At 40.3% G+C, this 23,376-nt stretch overlaps 2 long non-coding RNA genes across 2 annotated transcripts; one reads left to right on the top strand and one right to left on the bottom strand.

Moving 5' to 3' along the window:
• Nucleotides 1–11,611: 11,611 nt before the first annotated feature.
• On the top strand, nt 11,612–13,568 carry LOC308409095. Its single transcript, XR_013973941.1, has 3 exons — nt 11,612–11,729; nt 12,678–12,791; nt 12,882–13,568. It is a non-coding gene; the product is annotated as an uncharacterized lncRNA (long non-coding RNA).
• Nucleotides 13,569–14,530: 962 nt separating this feature from the next.
• LOC308409078 lies at nt 14,531–17,484 on the bottom strand. The gene is made up of 3 exons (XR_013973931.1): nt 17,368–17,484; nt 16,230–16,283; nt 14,531–15,230 (listed from the first exon to the last, which is right to left on the bottom strand). It is a non-coding gene; the product is annotated as an uncharacterized lncRNA (long non-coding RNA).
• Between the last annotated feature and the right edge of the window lie 5,892 nt (nt 17,485–23,376).

Below are 23,376 nucleotides of genomic sequence, written 5' to 3'. Positions count from 1 at the left end.
TCTGTAGCTAATTATACATGACTAAAGTATTTAGGCCATAGTAGTTATGCTCTTTGAACTCTACATGATGAAATGTGTTACAGCAGCAAAGGACAGACAGCAGTGCAAAATCCATTTCTTTGGATTCCTTTATAAAGATAGACCCAAAGTAAAATACAACACACATCCTTCTAGTTATTTTTTATAGTGTTATATATGCAATAATTGCTATGATATCACAGGAAGAACTTAGTGACTAATAGAGCTATTTGTTAGACTCCTACAGTCACAGTAGGGAAAACAGTGATTAGAGACCATGGCAGAGCCAAACGTATTGCAAGCATTTGCACTTGTGATACTGTTGCCTTTGAAATGGTCGATCAAGATGATGATAAAATGGCAATAAGAAGGAGTTAGTCTGCTATCAGTTTGAGATTGAACTGGGTCAAGTTGAAAATTATATGCAATCTGTAAAAACACAGAGACTGACTGTGATGAATCACCGAAAATAACACATCTGTTGGCATCTACACACAAATAGACACCAGGGTCTTATATTCAGATTTGAGTCACAGACCTTAAACATACATTGAGAGATTCCTCCACAAATAGTGATGTTGCACCTGTTTGATGGTGATTTGAGTGCAAAATGACATTGCACTTGGTAACCTTGCTTTTATATAGAAATATAACCAGTTGGCAACCAGCTGAGTGGAGTCTCCTGTTGCAAAGAGACAGGACAGATGAGTTGCACTCATTCCTGCAATCTAGCTCAGAATGATTGCAACATCTGTCTATGTTTAGAAATTAGACAGCCATTATTTGCAAACCTTCCAATCCATCTGCCAGCAATGTCAGTCAGTCCAAGTCAGACTGTGGTTGTTTGGAGACAGGTTTCCTCCCACCAGGCAACCTGTGCAACTGCCTTGCAATTGAAAGTAGATGCCTTTTAAACTCTTTGGTGGGTTTTTGGTCCAAGCCACAGTAGGTAACTGTGGTCACTTGATGATGGCTGACGTAGTTTGGGGTGTGTTGGAGTTTAATACCTTTTGTGTTTGTGCTGCCTCAAGAACATCTAACTGCGAAGCAGAGTAAACACACTTTTTCTTGTTTGTGTTCTAAGAAATATACATTTTGCAGATATATGGGCTTGTCACAGAGTCGGTGATATTCGTGAAATGCAGTCTTAGGGTTTCGTCTGGCAGTTGTGGAAGAATGTTAATATATAGGTCAGATAAAAAATAAAACTGTGTGTTTCCGGCCACGACTGTAATTTTTAGACCACAAAGTAACACCGAAGATCCCAGCTGAGGCTGAGGTTGGCTGACGTCACTTACATTTAAGATTACTGTCGATACTATGTCTTTAAAAGACTATTTGGAGTGGAATTATTTTATTTTTACATTCAAGTTGAGCTTTTTGTCATGTTGAACTGCAGCTGGCTCCTTCATTTTCTCTTTTCCCATCCCAGACTTAAAGTTTCTGTTCTGGTTTCAATATAATAAGAATAGGCATCTGCCTCTAAGTCTGCTCAATTTAACATATAGAGACAAATTGCATTACCTCAGTCTGGGAACCACATAAACAACCAACGGCCGCCATATCATTAGTAGGACTTTCCATTGTAAAGTTACCCAGCTTTTGTCAATCATCAAAAGTATAAAAGCCTCCAAAACACCTATGATCAGAAAAATAGGAATGCTTCTTTCACTCACACAGTAAAATGCATCTAGAGAAAAAAAAACCCTCTACTGTGCAGGCTGGTCACTTTACTTATAGTCGATGTTAAAACACACACAAAGATGTGCACACACACTGTTTATACAAATGTGAATAACAGTAAACACTCTTGGACTGTTTCCTTAAAGCTTCATAGTGTTTTTGGAATTTGTACAAGCAAATTAAATAAAGTAATTGTGTTCAAATGACAGGAAGTTCAAAATCTCCACACATGTGACCAGTGGCTACATGAAGTAAACATCCGTGGTAGACTGCAGTTCGTGGAGCGTTTCATATTGAGACACAATACTGGAAGGATGCCCTACATGTGATTTTTATTTGCTGCTTGATGACTCAGCAAGCACTTGGATCACATAAATTTCATCTTAATCCATCAGATTGCTGTTGTTATACAGTATTTTATTCAGGAACAAACTGATCAGCTAACTATTATGGCTAACAGGGAGGAGAGACGGCAAACTGACTTGAACCTACCAAATGTGGTATTCCATCAATAATTCTTCCAAGATTATGAAAATCTGCAAAAGCAAAATAATGATTATGTTGTATGTCTGTGGTGGTTGTAGAGTTGTAGAGGCCTCAGTTTCATTATATTTAAATATGTGCTATGCAGTTGTGACATAGTCTTGAAAGCTAAGGTATGTAATACCTATACGATGGCTTCAGAAAGTATTGTTTACATGTGTTTTTATCACATTAATCTACACCCATTACCCTATAATGACATATGAGAGAATTTTAGGATTTTTTAGTGAAAAAACTGAAACATCACATTTATGAGAAGTCTCTATGCCTTGATTGAAATCTAGTAGTGACAAAAGTAGTAATTTAATTGACTGGACATGACTTAGAAAGACAAAGACCTCTCGATAAAAGGCCTCACAGCAGGTAATGGACATCAGAAAAAAAAACAAGCAATGAGGTCATGTAAACTGCTCCAGAGCTCAGTGACAGGATTGGGAAAAATCACTATAATGACCAGGAACCCAATTAACCAAAATGAGCTTGAGAAATCCTGTTTGAAGATGAGACTAAGTTCCAGAAAGTCAGTCACTGCAACCCTCAACCAATCTGGGCAGTTTTAAATGTTATGTCTGAAAGAACCCAGGGACCGCCTATTAACTGCCCATAGCATTATAACAGTGAAACATGGTGGTGGCAGCATCATGCTGTGAGGGTTTTTTTCAGCAGCAGGAACTGGGAAACTGGTGAGGGCTGAAGGGAAACTGAATAGAGCAAAGTAAAGAGATGTCTTCAATGAACAACTGTTTCACAGTGCTCAGGACCTCAGACTGGGTCAGACTGAATGATGACCCTAAGCACACAGCGAAGCAAACACAGAAGTGGACTAGGGACAACTCTGTGAGTGCCCTAGTATGGCCCAGCCAGAGCCCTGACTTCTAGAGAGATCTCTAGAAATGTCCATGATCTTCAGGCATTCAATAAAGAAAGAAACTCATATATTTCTGTCATGGAAATCACCCTTTACCCCCATTCAGAAACCACTTTCTGCAAAAACAGTTCCCAGTGCCATCCACAAATCCAGAGTAAAGCTCTACCTGCAAAAAAGAAGCTATATATGAACATGATCCAGAAATGCTGCCATCTTCTTTGGGTCTTCAAGTCTCATTTAAAACAGATTGAGGCAAAGTGGAAAACTGTTCTGTGGTCAGAAAAATCAATGTTTGAAATTCTTTATTGGAAAATACTGACACCATATTCTCTGGACTGAAGAAAATAGGGCCCATCCAGCTTATCAGTCTTCAATTAAATGCTTGCATCTCCGATGATACAGGGGCTCATTAGTATCTTTGAATAGAATAGAATAGAATAGAATAGAATAGAATAGAATAGAATAGAATAGAATAGAATAGCCCTTTATTGTCACTGTACATGTACATTGTACAGTTTGCATCTCTGCTTAGGCACCATCAGTGCTGAAAAGTATAGACAGGTTTAGGTCTTGGGTGTTTAGGTTTTAGATAACATATGCTCCCATCCACACGATGTGTTTTCTCAGGAAAGGGCATGCATATTTTAGACACATGCTGAAACTATTCCCACAGTATGGCTTCAAAGTAGAAGAGGGAACATGCAGCAATTGAAAACATTTGGAGCATCATGAAACAGAAAATACAACAAAGAAGACCCAAGACTGTTGAGACGCTAGGATCTTTTAGCAGATTAAAAAGATGTGACTATAACCTGCTCCCAAAAGGTGTTCTCCTCAATTCCCAGGCCTTTAGTGGCTGTTGTTAAAAGAAGAAAAAAAAATTAAGATGTTTTCTATTTTCTGTTGTGAATAAAATATGGGTTTATGAGATCTGTAAGTCATTGCATTTTGCTTTTATTTACATTTGACACAATCACCTTATTTTTCATTTTAATTTTTTTGGGAATTTGGTTTATAAAAAAATTTAGTCTTGACCATAAATTATTTTGTTAATAACAACTTTAACTCATCCAAAGTAAATTCTAAATTCTAGTTGTAAACTAGCCAACACTATAATCAATTATCTAAACCACCTTTATAAATGTTAAGCCAAATGTGGCCACACCTGAGAGATTAAATGTGAAAATCTTAATCGGTGGTACAATTTCATCCAAAAGGAATCACAGCCAAAACTACAAATGTACAATAATAAACTAGAAGAATTAATTCAAAGAAAGCAAAAGACATAATACAAGGAGAAGGTCAAATATGAAGCAATAAGGCAGAACAGGTGAGGATAACAATAAAATACAACAACCGCATGGCTTCTGATGCCAAAGTCAAATACAGAGAAGGGAGGTGAGGTCTGTGAGGAGCAGTGTTTTTCCTCCTCTCTCCCTGTGGGAAAAACGGGGCTCGGGACATGATGGCATCCCACTAAACACTGAAAAGGGGCGGGTGGTAGTGGAGTTGGTAGTGGGGTGCATTTTCTTTCTTTCCCCCGCCTTTCCTTTAACTCCACACTGCCTCACTGCCCTCAAGTCCACCCCTTCCTTGAGCCAGGAGGTGCTTGTGAAGTGTGTGTGTGTGGAAAGTGTTGGGAGGGGGCTTTTATTGAAACCGAACAGAGTGGAACCTTTCGCATTGTCTTTCCTCCTGCACCCCACCCCCTCGCTGCCTCACTCGCTGTCTCCCTCCTTCTTTCTCCACGGACAAAGAATGCCCTGAATGCCTGGCGTCTCCTGCAGTGTCAGATAACTAAAGGATAGGTGGAGTGGTGCAAGGGCCATGGAATGAAGAAGGAGAGGTAGAAGAACAAGTTGGATCAGAAGAATAGTTCACTCGATTATTTGTTAATCTTATATTTCTAAATAATCTTTCTATTCTTCATATGTTGCCAAGTCCTCATAGCTAAATGATGAAATTCATCACTGTACAGTAAACAAAACAAGGTAGCTATACCACCTGCTCAGACAACCAAACTAGTTTACCTTAGTTTGGTCAAACATGGCTAGAGACGGGTTAGCGACCCCTGAAAATGAGTTTTTCCTCAGTGGCAAGTGATTACTTGGAATGGCTGACTGTTACTCTGTGAAACTGTTTGCAAAGAGGACACTTCATCAAAAAGTTCCTTGTGATTGCTTTGGTCACAAGAAAATGGGTGTGGTCATCTTTGGTTTGCATGGAAGACACAGACTTGTCTACAAACACTTACTAACTGACCATCAAGCGAAAGTGAAATTTAAAAAGTGCAACACAAACCATAAATTTATGCACCCTATACCGCTTAGCAACCAATTTCCCCAACCTCAAGCAACCACTCAAATATGTCTGGAGAATACAACTTTATTCCTAACAACCAGTGGTTATCAAGGCATCACTGAATGGTTTCTAGGTCCGCATGACTGGACCTTTAACAGTGTCCTGGAATCACTCGCAACTATTCACGGAATATTAATTTTTCCATAATGACGGATGATTGCCAGGCAGTTGCTAACCAGTCTCTAGGCTTGTGTGACTAGCGCCTTAATTATAGTTGGGGGAAAGATGAGCAACCTGGTGGAAAAATATCACAAGCTTGACTGACATGACACATGAAAAGAGTAGGTAAGACTGTCAGACACATCTTATTCAACAGAATGCCTCAAATAGTAGGGTGTGAATAAATGATCAAAGAAGCATTCAGCAGAAATTGAAATCTGAACAACATGTCAAATTGCCTTGCAGTTTTATGTGTGTTTTGCCACATCGTGAAATGGTTTAATGCATACTTCTCTTAAAAATCCCTCCATTTTTTAATTAACCAGTCTGGGCTTTTGAGAATACCAACAGCAGTATATTATATTGGTGCTTCAGTGTAAATAACAACACCTGACAGGATTCTTTCACCAGTGTGTGAATGTGTGTGTGAATGGGTGGATGACAGGTTGTGTAAAGCGCTTTGGGGTCCTTAGGGACTAGAAAAGCGCTATACAAATACAGGCCATTTACCATTTACCATTTAGTGTTGATGTTGTCAAAGCTGCACCTGATATTTCAGGGATACACACAAGGTATTTCTTTGGCATTGGTGCCCTGACACAAAACTATCAAGAAATGTCACTTGTGCACATGCAGGGTTAATGTATGGGGTCAAAAAACACATATTAGGCTTTTCCTAAACTTAAACCTGTGTGTTTAGTTAGTAAAAAATAACCAAACAGCAACAGAATGGAAAAGTAAAAGGAAAGAGAAAATAAAACTAATCAGCTAATGAAAGAAAAGTGAAACAAAAGCTTCCAAGTATGATTCTAACTGCAGTTGTTTTAGTCAGCATGCTTACAGTAACATTCCAATCCAACTAATTAGGCACAATGCTTTCCAGGCTTGCCATTTTAGCTTAGCTTATCAACATGGCAACGTGATAATCAACTCAAAGTTATGAGCTACTGTTTATATTCTAAAAACCTAAAGTCATTAGGAGTCACCATCTTAGCACCATTAATGCTGTACCAAGTTTTCTTTTTCAGTTTTTCCTTAAACCAAGCTATCCTTTATTTTGATATTTTTTAGAATAAGTGTCAGAATTGACTTGCTGATCTTGCAAGAAAAACTCAGGCAATTACCAAATCAAATTCTGGGGTCCTCATATTCTCATTAATGGACTTTGGAGACCATCTGTATATCATCCAGTATTTTTCCCATAGAGTGTTGGACCCACAAGATAGATCAGCAGGGCCTGAAGTCATGAGGCTAGTATAGTCTAGACAAGTGGCAGAACCCCGATATACTGAAGGACAAAGTATTAGGCTTGGTATGGGTCACACATTTATGCACAGATGGTCCTTGAGATCCTCTCCCAACTTGAAACAACATTTATGTCACATCATCATTCATATCAGATGCTTTCTAAAAGCTTCCCTGTAAGTCTTTGCTTTCTTTCTGAATAAAATAATCCTTGCCATTTCACTGGCAGCAACAACTTTTTTTGTTTTTTGGCAATGTGTGTCCCTCATGGTGATGACATAATTTTTTTGAAAGAGCTGAATTGGACTAATCCTCTTTTGCTTTGATTAATTGTGGGAGTAGATACTTGCGATCCTTAATTTCATGCACCAAAATGAAATCCAATAACTCATTGGGTTCTCTGTCGTTTCCCCCACTGAACAGCTCCGAATTGTTTACTGGCAATGCTTAAGCGCATATTTCACTTGTCATTTATAACATTTGCCAAAGTACACTTGTGAAACTACAAGTGCGGTTTTAAAATTATGTCCTGTGAGGTTTGACATTCACGTCTAGAAACACTCACATACTCTTTTTCACATGCACACACCCACTTAGACACTCTGCAGCCCTATCATATAGTGAATGTAATGGGTGACTGTACTAATTGCTGCAGCACTCCAAAGCAACAATAACAACATGGCCTCACAACCACATGAAATCATCTTATTCCACAACCAGTGTGTACAGAAAATACCATCCATCAAGCTGTCAAACTAACCTCATGCACTTTTCTAAAGGTGGAAGGAGAAATTCTCCGTCGCACACTGAATTATGACTTAACCTTCACAAGACACCATCCATTACAGGCTGCAGTTAGGAAGACACAAAGTCAAGCTTGACTTGAATAATTAATTTTGATTCAGTGTATTTGGAGCAGAGGATGGGAGGGTCTTATGATAACTAGAATTGGTCCAAATGTGCTTTTAGCACCAGAAGAGTCCAGTGATTTTATGTTCAGATTATTTTAGATTATTAGTAATGATTGTACATACCAGACCAGTAAGAAAAAAATAAGAAAAAATAGGATTTGGATTTGGATAATTGTAATAAGAACTACAGCACCAGTGCCCCATGGATAAGTGCTGCATTCGTGCACATTAATGGGGTGGATTAAACATGGGAACACCTCAACTACACAATAGTAAACATAGATCAGCAAAAACTTAATTAAAAAAACTTTTAATTTATTGCAGAGCTATTGTTTTACATTAGGGGCACATTTTACAGGTGTACTTAATAAATAGGCAGATATGTGTATGATTAAAAAATATACTTATTTATAATAACTGTATTTTTATCATAATCAACAGAAAGAAAACTTTTTAAACATGTCAGAAGGTTCCCAGGATTTTTTTTTTTGTCTTCAGTAGAAACTGCTTTTGAAAACTATTCATTATAGGTGAATGGGTGTTGATGATGACACAGTTCTGGCCAAATCCTAAAACCAGTCAAGGACCACCAGGTGGCGTTGTGCAGACTCCATTGCTTTGGTGCCATTTGGCAGGATACCACCAACAGTGGCTTACCAGCAGAGACAGGAAGAAAGTTTGGCTTAGTGTTGATCGCTTGCGAGATACATAGCTGCTTTGCAAATGGCCCGTTCCACAGAGGAAAACTACTATGCTGGAGCATTAAGCTTTTTTTTATAAGTAAATCCGAATTTCTTTCATCTGTTGATCAAAACCATGGTGGGCTTGTGATACGAAGAGTCTGTGTAAAAAGAGTCGGGTTGGATTCAAGGGGTTCTGTGGATAAGTTTGGACTTTTCTGCAAAGACATTATCTATCTGTAGCTAAAAGTGGGAGTAGCATTTAAAGAAAAATTATAAATAAAACAAAGTGTCTTTTAAAAATTACCTTGTTGTTGTTGCAGTGCAAAAACAACGTTTGTGAAAAGCAAGATTTATTTTTATTTTCACGATTAGTAAAGGGAAACTTTGTGAGTTACATGACGACAGCCGTATGGATGCAGCAGACACACAGTGCTTGTATTGAGAAATAATCAGGCTGCACTTTTTCTGTTTTTGCTGACATGAGATATGATCTGCAGGATGGAGAGGGAAATCAGAGGGAATGGTTGAGAGCCAGAAATTAAATGTGCATGTGCATGAGAGTGTGTGTGTGTGTGTGTGTGTGTGTGTGTGTGTGTGTGTGTGTGTGTGTGTGTGTACACAAACACTATCACATTTTACAATGCTTTGTGTCCCATTCCCCCCTCCACCGGACTGGACTCTTAAAAAAGGACTGAAAATCAGAGAGTGTAACCTCAGGTCATGTGCCTCACTGCCGGCCTATCAAATACACAGTAGTTAAATCAAATGACTAGAAAGTGCACTTTGAACTCAGCCTCTGGCTGAGGTCTCATTCAAGCAGAAATGTAAAAGTTCCTGTCCTTGGTGGGGCCCCCTGTTCAGAGGTGTCCCCATAAAAGACTTATAGCTGGTTACAGCGGCTTGGAAAGAAGCCCATAGATGGCCCAACAAGCCTCGACCAGCATTATTTCCTACCGGTCTCTTTGTCTGGTGAAGCCTTTTTTTGGCAGGGTTCCTATTGCAGCGCTCGACTTCCCATTGAGAAAACAAGGCCCCCCCGCCACACCCCACTCGCCCCCAAACCACCCCTCCACCCACCTCCCGTGCATGGCACTTGCTATTCCACTTTGAGCTGCAAAAACCTGCATTTCAGCCCTTCTATTTTTTAAAACAAATTTCTTAAAGCTTATTTTTCATGTGATATTTTTCTTTATTTTTAAGTATTACAAAATGCATATTTAGCACTTATGCTTTCCTCCTCCCCTTCAGAATTGCCCGTGTAAAATGAAATAGCGCCTCCCGGTTATTGTTTTCACTGCTTTTTTATGAATGGCCCATGCAATCAAAGTTCACTATTGTTTTATTGTGGAGGTAATTTATCAGTGTTCCAAGAGTTAATGGTTTCCTTGCCTGTCTCAACAGCTTGTAAAGACCTGAAGCTCTTAATTAAGTTTGAGCACAATTTATACTCAACTGATAATATAGAGTTACCCTCTATTACCATACAAATTACCTTTAAAAAAAAGTTCTGTAAACAATTACAGCCACTTAACTTTATTCATCCCTTATGAACATTTTTGAGCAGAAATGACTCTTGGATGGTGCGCTGAGTCATTTAAAGTAAATGATCCGCGGGTTTAAAACAGGCTGGCATGGTTTGGCATGTCAGTCACAGTCCACAAGCAGAGCACAGTAGCACCTTTCCATGTTGCTCAGCTGCCTGTCAGCAGCTACATTAAGCCATTACACAAGTGTGGAAACCGCCCTCGTGGTTGGCCCACACCGGCACACATCCGCTCAGGGATACATGCCATAATTATCCCCCCACTTCATACTCATCTCCCCTGGTAACTGCAATCATACAGACCAAATAGCTTGGGCTAATTCATTACTTTGGTGGAGGGAAGTTGGCTGCCTGTAATGACACCAATTGCCCTGACCTAAACGCTGTAATAGGACCTTTCGGTACACTGGCGAGGAAATGGCTGCAATTGAGGCTCTTCCACTTCCTAGCAACCAAAGCTTGGGCCTACAATTTGAAGGGGGAAATGCTTCACATTACCTGTGCCCCGCAGCTTGAAATGCAACCTAATGAAGGCGAAATTGTACGAATTAAGCAGACTTCAGGGGGAGGCAACAAACGGAAAAGTGGAAGCATGTGTGTCAAATGGGTTTTGTAGTTAATGCAGTGGCTGTCTAACAGCGAGATTAGAGCCAACCGGAATTTGCCTGGTCGCGTAATCAGGAAAGACCAGAGGGGAAACAAACACAAGCAGTCTGTTTGGTCCCCACTGAACACAGAGGTAGGAGGAGGAGGACAAGAAAGGTAATGGCGGTAGTACAGAGGAGGGAGGGAGGTTCTCACTGCAGTTCCAAAGAGTAGAGTCCAATACTTTACAGCAAACTGCAATGGTTAGTGTTTCGCAAGAGTGACCTGGGTGAAATATTATTAGCAAATACTTTTTATGATGTTTTATACTGCTTGGGTGCCAGATGGAGAGGCTGCACAATACTGGACAAAGCAAGGGGGGGAAGAACATTCAAACAAGCAAGACAAAGTGGATCTTTCTCAAACTCTCAAGATACAACACACTATCAAAAGCAAAGCTCAGAAGAAGAGACTAGAAAACCAGCTAAAATCACCAATGTTGCTAATACAAAATCAGACGTGCTTTTTAATAATGATCTGCGTGTTTTGAGCGGTTGCTTACACGTAATTACAGGAAATTCTTTGGATTCAGCTGCTGATTTTGGGACCTAACCCAAAAAAAGCTAATGTAATAATGAAATTATAGTATCTTTTGATCTGTAATTCAAACGCAGCTTAGATTAGGTAATAGAACCTACAAAAGCAGATATTTCAAAGCAGATACAGCTCTGTAAACAAATTCAGAACAGCACTGGTATAATCAAAATGCACAGCACTGAAAAGAAAACTGAGCTGTATGCACACTGACATGCTATCCTCACACAGCATTACCTCAGCAAACACCACAAAACACAGGTTGGCCCGGTTTTAATGCTGGATCACATCTCGACTCTCCTATTGGTTGGCTCTTAATAAAAGCAGTGCTCTTTCTACAGGCTCATCTGTTGGAAAGCCTACCTGTGGGATGAGGTAGGGATCCAGGCATCTGATTGGTCAGGAGATAACATTATCTGGCTGATCTTCAGTCAGGCAGGATGAGGCCAAGCGCTGATGGAGCCAAAAGAACATTCCCAAGGTGGATTGGTGAGCAGATGGAAACCAGGAGAGTTCATCCTCTTGTCACAGTCCAGGTGAAGGCCTAGGTGAACTTCCTCACCCCTGTAAACATACAATATTTGCATGTCTTCTGTTAAACAGTAACAAAAGTTTGTATTGGTTTGTTTGTTGTTGTACACGACTGAGTGCAACTTTCTTAAACGTCTTGCAGTATCGCAGGTGCAGTCATTCTTCAAGCTGTCTCTGAGATCTTGAAAGCTGGAAATAACTGGAAAGATTAACTATCTGGAGTCAATTTCTTTTCCATTTTGAAATCATCAACAGGTGAAACTGTTACAGGCTTAAAGACATCAATGGGAAAACAAAGAATCCCAATGAGGTTGGCTGTTGATAGATAAAAACCACTACTCCCAGTGAAATAACCTTGTGAAGCAATTTCAGGTTAATGTCCTTCATCACTAATCTCCACAGGAAACAAGTGGTCTTTCAGTCACTTTAGAAACTGATTGTAGAATAAAATGTTTGTGCTTCCTGTTTTCAAATACACACGATGCTGTTTTTGATCTATGTAAACCAATGGAGCGTCACTTTTTGAAGAAGAAGCTATTCGATTTGGTAAAAGGTGCAAAGGGCCTGACTGTGCTGTGTTTTGGACGAATTGATCAGGGAGTAGAGAAGTTCAAGTAATGCATATGAATACAAAATATTAACCAAAACAAGAAAAGTTTGAACCTTTTTAGATGATAGGTTTGACTTTTCATATTTCTCAAATGAAAGAAAACGATTTCATTCAAATCCTGGTTTAAAAAATTATAATAATAACTGGACTTGTAGTGGTGGTCTTCATGCTGCCAATGGCCTACTTAGTAAAACAGCTGGGGTCATTAGTGGGTCAAGCAATGCTGCAAAATTTAGTTCCAAAGTTTAAAACATTTCAGAAGGCATATGCTTTGAATTTGAGATTTCATATTTTAGTCTTACTGGCTTTTACAGGATTTTTTTTCTTCATTATTTCTTTATAGGACACACACAATTCTCATTATTCTCATGCAACGCACTGTGAGGCCAAACTGTACATACACATTCACCTGTGCAATCAGAAGTACTTCTACATTCTGTTGGGTCAACTCAGTGAGGTAGGTTTACCAAGGGGAAAATAAAAGACTTTTTGCAGCATTTGAAAAAATAAAAACATGAAACTCCTTTTTTGTATTTTCCATCTGCAGGCTGAGTGTTTAGAGCCACTACGAAGTGGGCCAGAGCAGCAGAGGAGCCCACCATCAGTCACTTTTGGCTGCTTCAAGTCACATCACATAAACAATGGCATTTCATGGGTAGAGACTCATCTTCCTTCCTGCCTGGCTTCCTGTCGATCGTTCTGCCTGACTGGGCAAACTCAATGTGTCTTGCCCCCCTTGTCTTCCTCCTCCTTCACGCCACCGTTCCAGTCACCCAGTCCTATACCAGCAGACCTCCCTCCCTTTCTTTCTCCTGAATCAGACTGTAAAGTTGATCAAAACAGAGGAAGGGAAGTCAAAATGGGGGAAAAGAAGGAATGATACATTACCAAAACACTACAAGAGGCTTATGTGGAAGTGGAACATAACATGTCAACAAGCAGGCTCTATTGACATGCAGATACTAGGCTGAATGCACTGTTTGACACCTACAGTGCAGTAAATTTTAACCCCGCCCACGACCTCTAGCTCCTTTCTCATGCAAGCCCTTCAGACCAGATTGATGATAGTGGTGCACTTCCTCTGCAGGGAGCGTGACCTTTGTTTGAATAATTAGCTGACCATTGATTAGCCGGTCTCATTAACATCCAAGTCCAGTTGTCAACTGTGCTTCCCGTCTGGAAAATAGTGAACTGCTAAATAAGTTAAACTAACATGAAATAAGTACTTATATATAAATCAAGTTATGTTTTATTATATTCTTTACATTTTAATTTTACTCTGTATTCCTGTTGTTGATTAAGGATTACAAACTGCAAAAGTACCAAACCAGAAAAAATCGTGGGGGTCTTTTAAGATACATTCATCTGAACTTACTCCTAATATCTTCTGGAAAAACACTAACAGAAGTAAATCATTCTGTCAGCATAATATTGATATTTATAATCACAGGTGTCAAGGCAAAATTGGCTTTCATTTCATGACTTCTGCAATGTTACTCACTTTTAGGACCTGTAAAGTCTTATAGCTTTGGTAAGGTGTACTTCCTGAGGATGCAAGATAACTTATCTGGTTTATAGACCTATTTGGGTCAATACCAGGTCGACATGTCTGGTACAGAGTCAGAGAAAAGCAGAAACCTTTAGCATTCGAGCTCAATTTCATCTAGTCAGGAAAATTTACTTGCCACTTTAATGGCAACATAACAACTTTGTTATCTGCAGCTTGGATCGTGGATTGCAGACGGAGTCATAAAGTCCAAAGAATAACTTAGAGCAGCATGACTGACATCATCAACCAGCACGTCCACAGATCTGAGGAAAGCGTGATGAAGAGCACTTGTAGAAGACCGTTTTTTGTGTCTCTGTTTAGTGTTCAGCTCTTGAATGTCTACTTGTGGGTCAAGTTCAGTCCTGCACAATATTTTGGGGAAATAAAATGTTCTTTCTGCATCTTTTTTTCTGATTTTCAATTTTCCTACAGCAATACAGCTCAGTGTCCAAGAGTTATATAAAATAACTAAAAATAACAAAATAACTGCAAACCAGCATTTTTTTATTGTCAGCTATCATTTCAGAGTTATTTCTTTATATTCCTTTATAATATTTATCCTTTGTCTTAAGGTTATGGAAAGCATTTTATTGCATCTGATGCCAGGTTAATACGAATCTGACTTTTGCATTCCTTAATATCTGTTGCATGTCAACTCAAATTAACTACTGTCCGGGAATGCATATGTCAGACTCATATTAACCTGGCATCAGATGCAACAAAAATATTTCCTTGACATAAAAGTGATCCCATAAAGAGAAAAGTGAGGGGAAAAAACATAAAGAGGAGACATAGAAGCATTTTTTTTTTTTTAACTGCAGGCATCCAGCCTTCCTTTAGTGTGAGCTCGTTTAAAGTTGCACCTGTATAGCACGGTGGGGGTACGTCTGGAGGCTTGATGTGGGCGCAGTATTTTCTCGACCCCCTCGGGAAGGGAAAGAATTAGAGGGAGCCTTTGTTGTCTACACTAGCTACACCTCATATACCTATATATTTTTTTTTAAAGACACAAATACAAGCGAGCTGTCTGACTCAGGCCCCTGACTCCCCTCAAAAATCAACCTTGGCTGAACATCTCTGATATTCCTGTAAAAGCTAATTGAGCATTTGATTGTGCCTAAACTTGAACGTGGTTGTGAGCGTTGTGCTGTCGTAATGATGAGGCACTTCCAGACAGCTGGTTTCACTTTTTCGTTCACTCTCTTCCTCTCTCGCTTTCCCTTTATTTGACCAAAGTGTTCTTCTTTTGATTCATCCTGAGTGATGGTGCGAGATTCGCAGGGCAACTGAAGTTTCCTTTCAACTTCTCACACAGCCTCCACAGTTGGCCATCTCCTGAGCAGGACCCTGGAACAGATGCAGATGAAGAAGAAAGAGCACTATAGGCCCCTGCGGAACAAGCTTTCCATCTGCTTTTCACTGATTCCCAAGGGAACAAAAAGTATAAGTAGGGCTTAGGATTATTATAAATCCAAGATTTTAAAGACATTTGTGGAACTCAATCCTTGTGACACCAATCACTGGTTTGTTGAGTACAATTTTCACGTTTTTTTGGAGTCAGCAGTGACAATATTTCAAGGTCATCTTTAGAATGTATGAGTGCATCACACAGAAGCTGCTACCTGTGTAATTAGCTGCTGATGCACGGTCTTCTTGGACAGTCGATCATACAACAATCCATAAAATTTGTCAGACTTGTGTATTAAAACTGCTACACCAAAAATATTGTTAATAAGTCCAGTTCAGTGGCATTAATTAGCCTCAGAGGTGATGCCTGGAAGGTAGCTAGCAACTTTTGCAGCACACAAAGTGACCTGGTCCCTAATAACGATAGCCTAAAGCCTCAGTACAACTGATGATATCTATAGAAACCAAAATAATTTCTGGTAACAGGATGTAAACATGTTATTTCCACTGCTAGACTGAGCATTTTAACATGGATGCAACTTCCATTGGTGAATGAAATTCTAGTACTTTAGTAGTCTTACACTTAGCACTAACTAGCTGATGCCTTGCTCTGTGCATTGTACATGCACACTTGCAGCTTACCATCCAACTTTGCTAATGTTAGCTAATAACTTGTTTCTTCACTTATGGCCCCAGAAAATAAATATGATGCTTGATGTTGAGGCTTCATAATGAGGAGTCCAAAATTCACAGTTAGCATCACAGTAGCTAGGTCCATTCAAGGAAATTCAATTTCTGGCACTTGGCTTTGGTTACATTTTCAGCCATCTGCTTCCATATCATTACAGTTTGTACGTGAATCCTGCGATCTGATAGCTTATCAAGTAGTGCCAAATTTGGCTAAAGTCTGTCTTGGTTAGAAAAAAGCAATGTTATTACCTGTGAGAATGGTTTTGCTAGGTGTCTTTGTCTGTTTTGTTTTTGATCCATGAACTGTAAATGTTAGAAACCAGAAATCAGTTTTCATACATCTATGATAAAAGAAAGATACCACAACACATCTGCATAACACAGTCTTCCAAAAATATGCTGTGCTTTTCTAGCTGATAGTGCAGGCCACAACATGACATATGGCAAATAGGGAAATTAGCATGAGTCCTAAAATACTCTGGAAAGAAAAGTTTAGTATGAAATGTTAAAACTGCCTTTTTTTTATCGGGCCAAACATTCCCGAGGCCCTGTGCTGCCAGGACAGCCAACTGAAACATATTATCTGCTGCTGATTTACTCCCCTAAAACCTGGAACGACCAGACCGGCCTGCACAGTAGTCTACAACAACAATTTTAAGTTGCAAGGAAAATTACTTTGGAAATTTGGGTCCAATAAGAGAGTTTGGAACCCACTGAGGTGTTTTATCTGTTCCACAGGATGGTGTGCAGTACTGCATATCTGCATACTGTGGTTCTGAATATATAATGGTCAACATCCCGTCTTGCTTTGCTACACTGAAACTGCTTTGCGTAGAAAATAGCCAACTTCGCCCATCTGCAACTTAACACTTGCACATACAACAATCTGGCTGGGCAGCGAGGTGGAAAAGAATTTCTCCTGGTGGTACAACAGCATTTCTGTATATTCCCACAGAGCCTGTATATGTTCTGCTAGGTGCCAATCATGCAATAGTTAACCATTTCAGAGCCTTGCAAGGATTGTGACTGACAGGTCTGCTTCTCTAAAGGGGTGTGGTCTCGGAGAGTCAAGCTGGGTTGTATTATGGAGAGACATACTTAATAAGATCTACAGCAGAGAAAGTGGCTGGCCTGCAGGTCCAATTTCCCCTTTGGCATAATAGTGCCATTGAAACACATGGAGATAGAATCACACCTCTTGCTGGGTTTGAAATTGAAATGTTAAAGACTGGACAGAATGGGAGTTGAAATTATTGATGTCTACTGGTTTTTTAATACATACAAGAATGCAAACCTGTAAGATAGAATCAGATAAAACAAAATTTTGGTTATCAGTGTGGAAACTTTGTGCTTTTGCCATGTTTGTTGACCCTTTTTTTTTTCTCACCTGCACTTATTTGTTGCTTGAAAGCAACCCTCACCACTCTGCATGAACACCCCCCACATTCACAGAGATCTGGAAAAAGAAATTGCCTTGATGAAAGTGGGAGCTTCAGTGGTCCAGCTCTGTAAATCCTTGACACATTTCTAGAACCCAGTGCTTTATCCTAAGCTTAAAATCAACAACAGATAAGCCATTTCTGTGTGATTCCTCTTTGATCTAGAGGCCCTTTTCCCCCACCCCTTCAAGGAGGGGAGGGTTCGTCAGCTTCCTGTTAAGACCCCCAACCCCCACTCTGGATTTGGGGTTTAGAGACCCTGGAGGCAGATGAGGGAGGAGTGCAGGACCCCTGCCAAACAGATGCCCTCAATCTTTCCATTGGGCTTGATTCGATCACTGTAATAGGCTGACTGTAAACAGTCAGTAATGCAATTATTTGAAGTATTTCAAAGGAACTTAATGCAAATCTTCTATCATCTGTTTTGACGAGCAACTATTGATTTAAACAGTGGTGTGGGAATCTGTTCTGCTGTGATTAGATGCAGCACTACTGTCTGTCACATATCACTTTTTAAGGGTTTGAATATGCTGTTCATAAAAACAAGGGGAGGGATTTGACTCATTTTAGTTCAATATCAAGTTTTCTGCACATATTGTACACCTTAGAATTTCAGCTTTGAGATAAATGGTTCAGTTGTAAAGTATTTTTTGCAAGAGACAGGGAGGACAGGGTAGAAGAGAGAGGAACGTGAGGTCAGCTCCTTTATAGAGGTAATCAGAGTTGTCTTCCTGTCTATTCTTCTTCTATTCACAGCCTGGCTTTGGTTCACAAAATGAAACTGGACACCGAGGTTTTTGTTATGGGTTTACAGCTCAAGAGCACAAGAAACAAACAAGCCAGCAGAGAGAGAGAGAAAAGGGCTGCTTTTTACCTGAAGTTGTGGCATGACTATAAAACTGCCACTAAAATTAGAAAAGGAGTTTACAAAAAAAACACAAGTTGATTTTTTTCTCAGATTTGTTCCTTTAAAAAACATAATAACCAAGTGGTTTAGGCTTGTGTTGAAACGAATTAAACTACTTTGTGAGGTTAAACAATTGAAGAGCACAACCACAGTGGAAAAAGAGCCAGCGTTGTGGGTACATGTTGTGTCTCATATTGGGAAACTACCTAAATTGTACTCAGGGGGTTGAGGGGTGGGAGGGATTTGTAGTGTTTGATAAGGTTTCCACACTTTTAAATAATGTCACTGAAATATCAAAAAAAAAAATTTAAGCAAAGGAAACAGCCTGACAAAATATAACTTACTGTAAACCACTCAGGGCTCTATGAGTGTAAACCCATCAGCACCTGTTTATTTCCTAAATTTCCCTAAGACCTGCTCAAACAATCGTTTCAAACATCAAAATGTTGTGTCTGCATCAAATATTTATAATACTATTAGTGGATGTTATTGCAGATGTAAAGCAAATATGAGAGAACAGTCTTTGCTCATTACCTATCCTTCTTGAACTTGAGCGCAGGGGGAGCTGGACAGTCCTAGGAGGAAGAGGCTGTCTGTTAATCCCTGTGTTTTAACATTCACTTTTATTTGCTGTGTCAGAGTGTAAACCACTGATTACTGCTTGCTTTAGTAGATTTTCATCTCCTTCAGACTAGAACTGGATATTTCTAAGAAACGGGATCAAAACCTGCCTGATCCCAAGTTCCACAAAGATCAAAACATCTCAGCAAGCCCACCTGTTGGTCGACCACACAGCAGCCTCAAAGGTCCACTGATAGTGTAGGAGATTAAAGCCTATCTCTGGAGTGGTTCATAAGGGTGGGAGGGGGGGTCATTGGGAAAGGAAGAAGGAAGAGGCTTTTTAAGGGTCAAAGGGTGAACATCCGGCAACTGGGAGGTTAACCATCGTATTGCTGATGGAATGGAAGCTTTAGGGGGGAGGGGGGAGGGACAAGGGGGCTGCAACTTCCACTCAGTGACTGGTTGACTGATGAAAAAAAAAATGAAAGTCCCTCATGACCCCCACTCTATTGCCCCCCCCAGCCGAGTAGAGCCGGACGGGACTAAAGCCCCCCATTGTTGTGCCCTCATACAGGATCACCAAGGTCCTGGCAGTATGAGAGGCATGGGGGGTTGGGTAAAGGATGGGGCTGTGGGAGGGGATGAATGGTGTGTGTGTGGGGTGTGGGGGTTGTCCCGCCAGCTCAAATACAATCGTGTGATAGGACTTGGCCCTATCTAATCAAGGGCAGAAGGTCACTTCCGAACAACTGGGCAATAAAAGATTATTTCCAGCCACATAACAGAGGAGCCGTTGAGGAGGGGGGGACAGAGGGGGGAAGAGAGGCTGTCTGTGACGAGAGGAAGTGAATTGAAAAAAGCCAGCAGACGGGAACCATCTGTCTGGATGCAGTCTAATCTTGAAAAAAAGGGAGAGAAAGAAGGGGGGAGGGAAGGGGGGGGGGTAAAGAAAGAGCAAGCTTCCTCTTCTTCCTTGCAGAAAAATACACACAAATCTATTTATCTTTCAAACTATGTACTTGATGTTCATGTGTGATGCTTTTTGTTGGCCTTCTTTTGAGCTATCAAAAGGGAAAAACAGAACAAACGTGCTTGTAGGGGGCCTGGAATGCAACACACAAGATTGTCCCCTGGGGCTGTAAAAAGAGAAACAAGGGTGTGATCTTTTATTTGTGGAGGTGATTTTTATGTAAGGCAGGTTCTGATCTTCATCATTCTTGTCTGTTGCTGTCATTTTCACATATCCCTGGCTATAAACTACAGTCTTTTGATTATCTCTTGAATCGCTGTGAGCACATTTGGGGATCAGATCTAATGACTGTTGACAACTGCTGTTTCTAACAACAGTCTCCAATAAGAGCAACAGTGAGACAAACACCCTGCTGATTTAATTAGTGAGCGGAATACAAAATCACAAGTGAGTCTATTGGGGCCTGTGAGAACTGGCCCCAATAGACAGGCTTTTGCGCTAACTTTGCAAACACTTGGAATACTGATGAGTCAATAGGAACCATTGATCAAGAGCAAGTCTGTAGCAAAAATTATGCCAACCATTAATTTCAAAAGGAGCTCACCGAAAGATTGCCAAGCGCATTACACTGTATTGATCCATCAGCCTCCTCCTTCATGATAGACATCACTGTCTCCAGCTGGTCTTTGTCCATAAAATAGTAGACAAAGACAAGAGACAGGAAGGAGGCTCGGTTAAGAATGAGGCATCAGATGGCTTGTGATGCTGCACGGACACGTACTAAGTTAAAGGGGTGGGGGTTACATTAAGTTCCTGTGGGTGTGTGTATACCCAGAAGCAAGTGCTTAAAAGGGCTCAAACCCCAATGAAACACATCCGTCTTCAATAGTCCAACACCTGATAAAACACTGGGTTGTACCTACAGGCCCTTTATAGCTCCCAATGAGGGAAGAGCCCGCTAAATAGGTGCTGCACTGGTCATCTGACCAACAGGAAACAGCATCTAAATGTAGTTTTACGTAGTGCCACACAATACAAAAGAGTCTTTCTTGCTAATTGGATTATTTTGGTTTAACTTTCCCAGAATTTAATACAGTTGTCACTGTGACTTATGATTTAATTTGAAACAGGGAATTAACATTTAAGTGTGCTGCTCAAAACAGGAAACTGTTTAGGGGACTATTTGTTTGGACAAAGTGGTCCCATGTTAAAATGTTAACGTGTATTTTTAAAGTAGTAGCCACAATCAAACAAAAGCCTATTTACTCTCGTTGCTTTGTGAATTTCAAATCTCCCAGGTGGATGTGTCATTTGGAAAATAAATGACAAAGCGCAACAAAGGGGTAAATGAGAAAATGTCGTATTGTCTAATCTTTCTGGACATAGAGGTCAAGCAGGGTAACTGCAGTTATTTTTTTTTAAGTAGAAGTCTCTTTTTCTGGCTTTTTAATATCTATCTGTTGGCTGAAAGGTTCACATCTTCAGCTTGGGGAATTTTAGGTTAAATTAAAGAACCACAAGTTTTTGTGTGAGAAATTACTTCTTCCAAATCTTTTTTTTTTTTTTTATCACGTCAGCACTACATGGCAGTCAAAGCAAAAACATTGCTGCGCACTAAAATGTTTATATTTTGGAAAGGTTTTCATCTGACTGCAACAATATACTGTATTTTCCCCGTGTTTGGATACAGTAAACTCTAGTAATTCTGACTTTATCGGGACCTGCACTGAAATCTTTTATGGATACCTAATATCGTTCTTTTGTCATTTTAATCCTGCGGCGGCTGAGTGTGGATGTTGGAGCAGTTTCTAAACACTTCAACCCTCTCACATGTCGATCCAGGACTCTGAGATCAACAAAAACCAAATATCTGAGGAGATAACTTCCATAAACTTTGGTCGTCATGCTGAAGTCCAAAAAACCTGCCTTCCCCTCCAACATCCACCACCCCCATATTTCCCTTGATTGCTAATTTATATTTATATGCCATGAGGGGAAATAATGAAAACCAGATGAGCAGGCAGAGGAAAGCTGAAGCAAGCCTTTTGGTGATGAATGCTGTGGAGGAGGATGACTGTTTATAGAGTATATCCTGCTCCACTGTGACCATGCCGGCAGCAGTGCCCCGGCTAAGAAAAGGACTGTCCCAGTAGGATGTGTGGGTTGGAGCTTCCATCGTGACTCACTTGGTAGTCATGCATGTTTGCACTTGTATGGCCCCCAAAAAAACCCAAAGCTGCAGCTTGGGACCCGCCAAGCCTGACAACTCCAAATAGCATTACGTGGGTGTGTGGAGCAGCTAAATTTACTCTAAAACAAGTGCAAAGAAGGGGAGGAGGAGGAGGGGTGGTGGTTGTTACCATTTTTGCCATTGAATTACTTAATACTGACTCAGAATTCATATCTTTTTTTTCTCGATGGAGTGCTAGTCGTGTGACGAGTAAAATGTGACGCAGTTACGGAGCAGTTCACGTGGCAGGATGACTGAAAAGTGAAAGAAGCCATTCATGGGCCTTGAATGTTATTTTAGACACCTCAGCTGATTAGATCAGAGATTTAAGAGACGTGTTGCGGACTTAACAGAGCCAAGTTCTGAAAATGGTGGGAGTAGGATCTGTTGCCTTATTTGGCTTAGGCTGGAAAATATCAAGTAAACACTGTCTTCCTGTTCACCGCCTTCTGAATACAGTGTAGATCTTTTCCATCCCCCTCATCCATAGTGAGGAACGATAATGAAACCTGAAAAAAAAAAGAGGCCTCCTATTGTATGCTATCATCTAAGGGCCAGGAGCAAACAGGGCTCAAATTGCAGCTGTGAAAGGTAACAGGAAATTGACAAATCGCTAATCCTAACTACTCAGAGCAACAAAAGGTACATTCCACCAAGAAAAGCCCAGTGAGTACTCACCACCAACTTGAAGGGATGTTTTGTGTTTTGTTTTTTCATGTAAACTTATGATTAAAATAAGACTGTATGCTAGTGAGTTTACTATTACTTTTCTCGTCTTTAAAGCGCTTAAATAATTATTCCTTAAAAGTGCCAGAGCTTTAACAGTGGGTTCTAGTTTACTTTAGCTGAAGACGTTTTAAATAATCCAAAGATCCGAGGCCTGCTGCAAACAGCAACCAAGGCCACTGCGATCACTTGTAGCTGATAATAGACACGGTTGTGTTGTTTTGTCGCCAGCGCTGCAGCTCTCCAAATTTAAACTGCTGTATATTTTTTCCTTTGTCCAAGAGAATTTCCTGTTCACCTTTTGTGTTTCCCCAGCTGCTGGTATTTGTGGCTGACCAACCAACTCTCAAAGTGATGATCTCATCTCTTGGGGGCCCGGAGGTGGAGAAGTGCGCGGGTGTCAGTGGTGGGGGTGGAGGGGTTCAGTGGACTTCCCACGTGATAAATTCACTGACAAAAAGAGCTGGCCAAATGGGGGACTGCGGGTCACAGTGGGGGCTGGATTGGCCCCTGTCATTGCCTTTAGTGCAGGAACCATGCCATAAAAGCCCAGCATTGATAGC

Source organism: Rhamphochromis sp. 'chilingali' (assembly GCF_963969265.1).
Source record: "Rhamphochromis sp. 'chilingali' genome assembly, chromosome: 13".
Classification (NCBI taxonomy): Eukaryota; Metazoa; Chordata; class Actinopteri; order Cichliformes; family Cichlidae; genus Rhamphochromis; species Rhamphochromis sp. 'chilingali'.
Note: the sequence above shows the minus strand (reverse complement) of the source record. Positions and strands in the feature narration are given on the sequence as shown.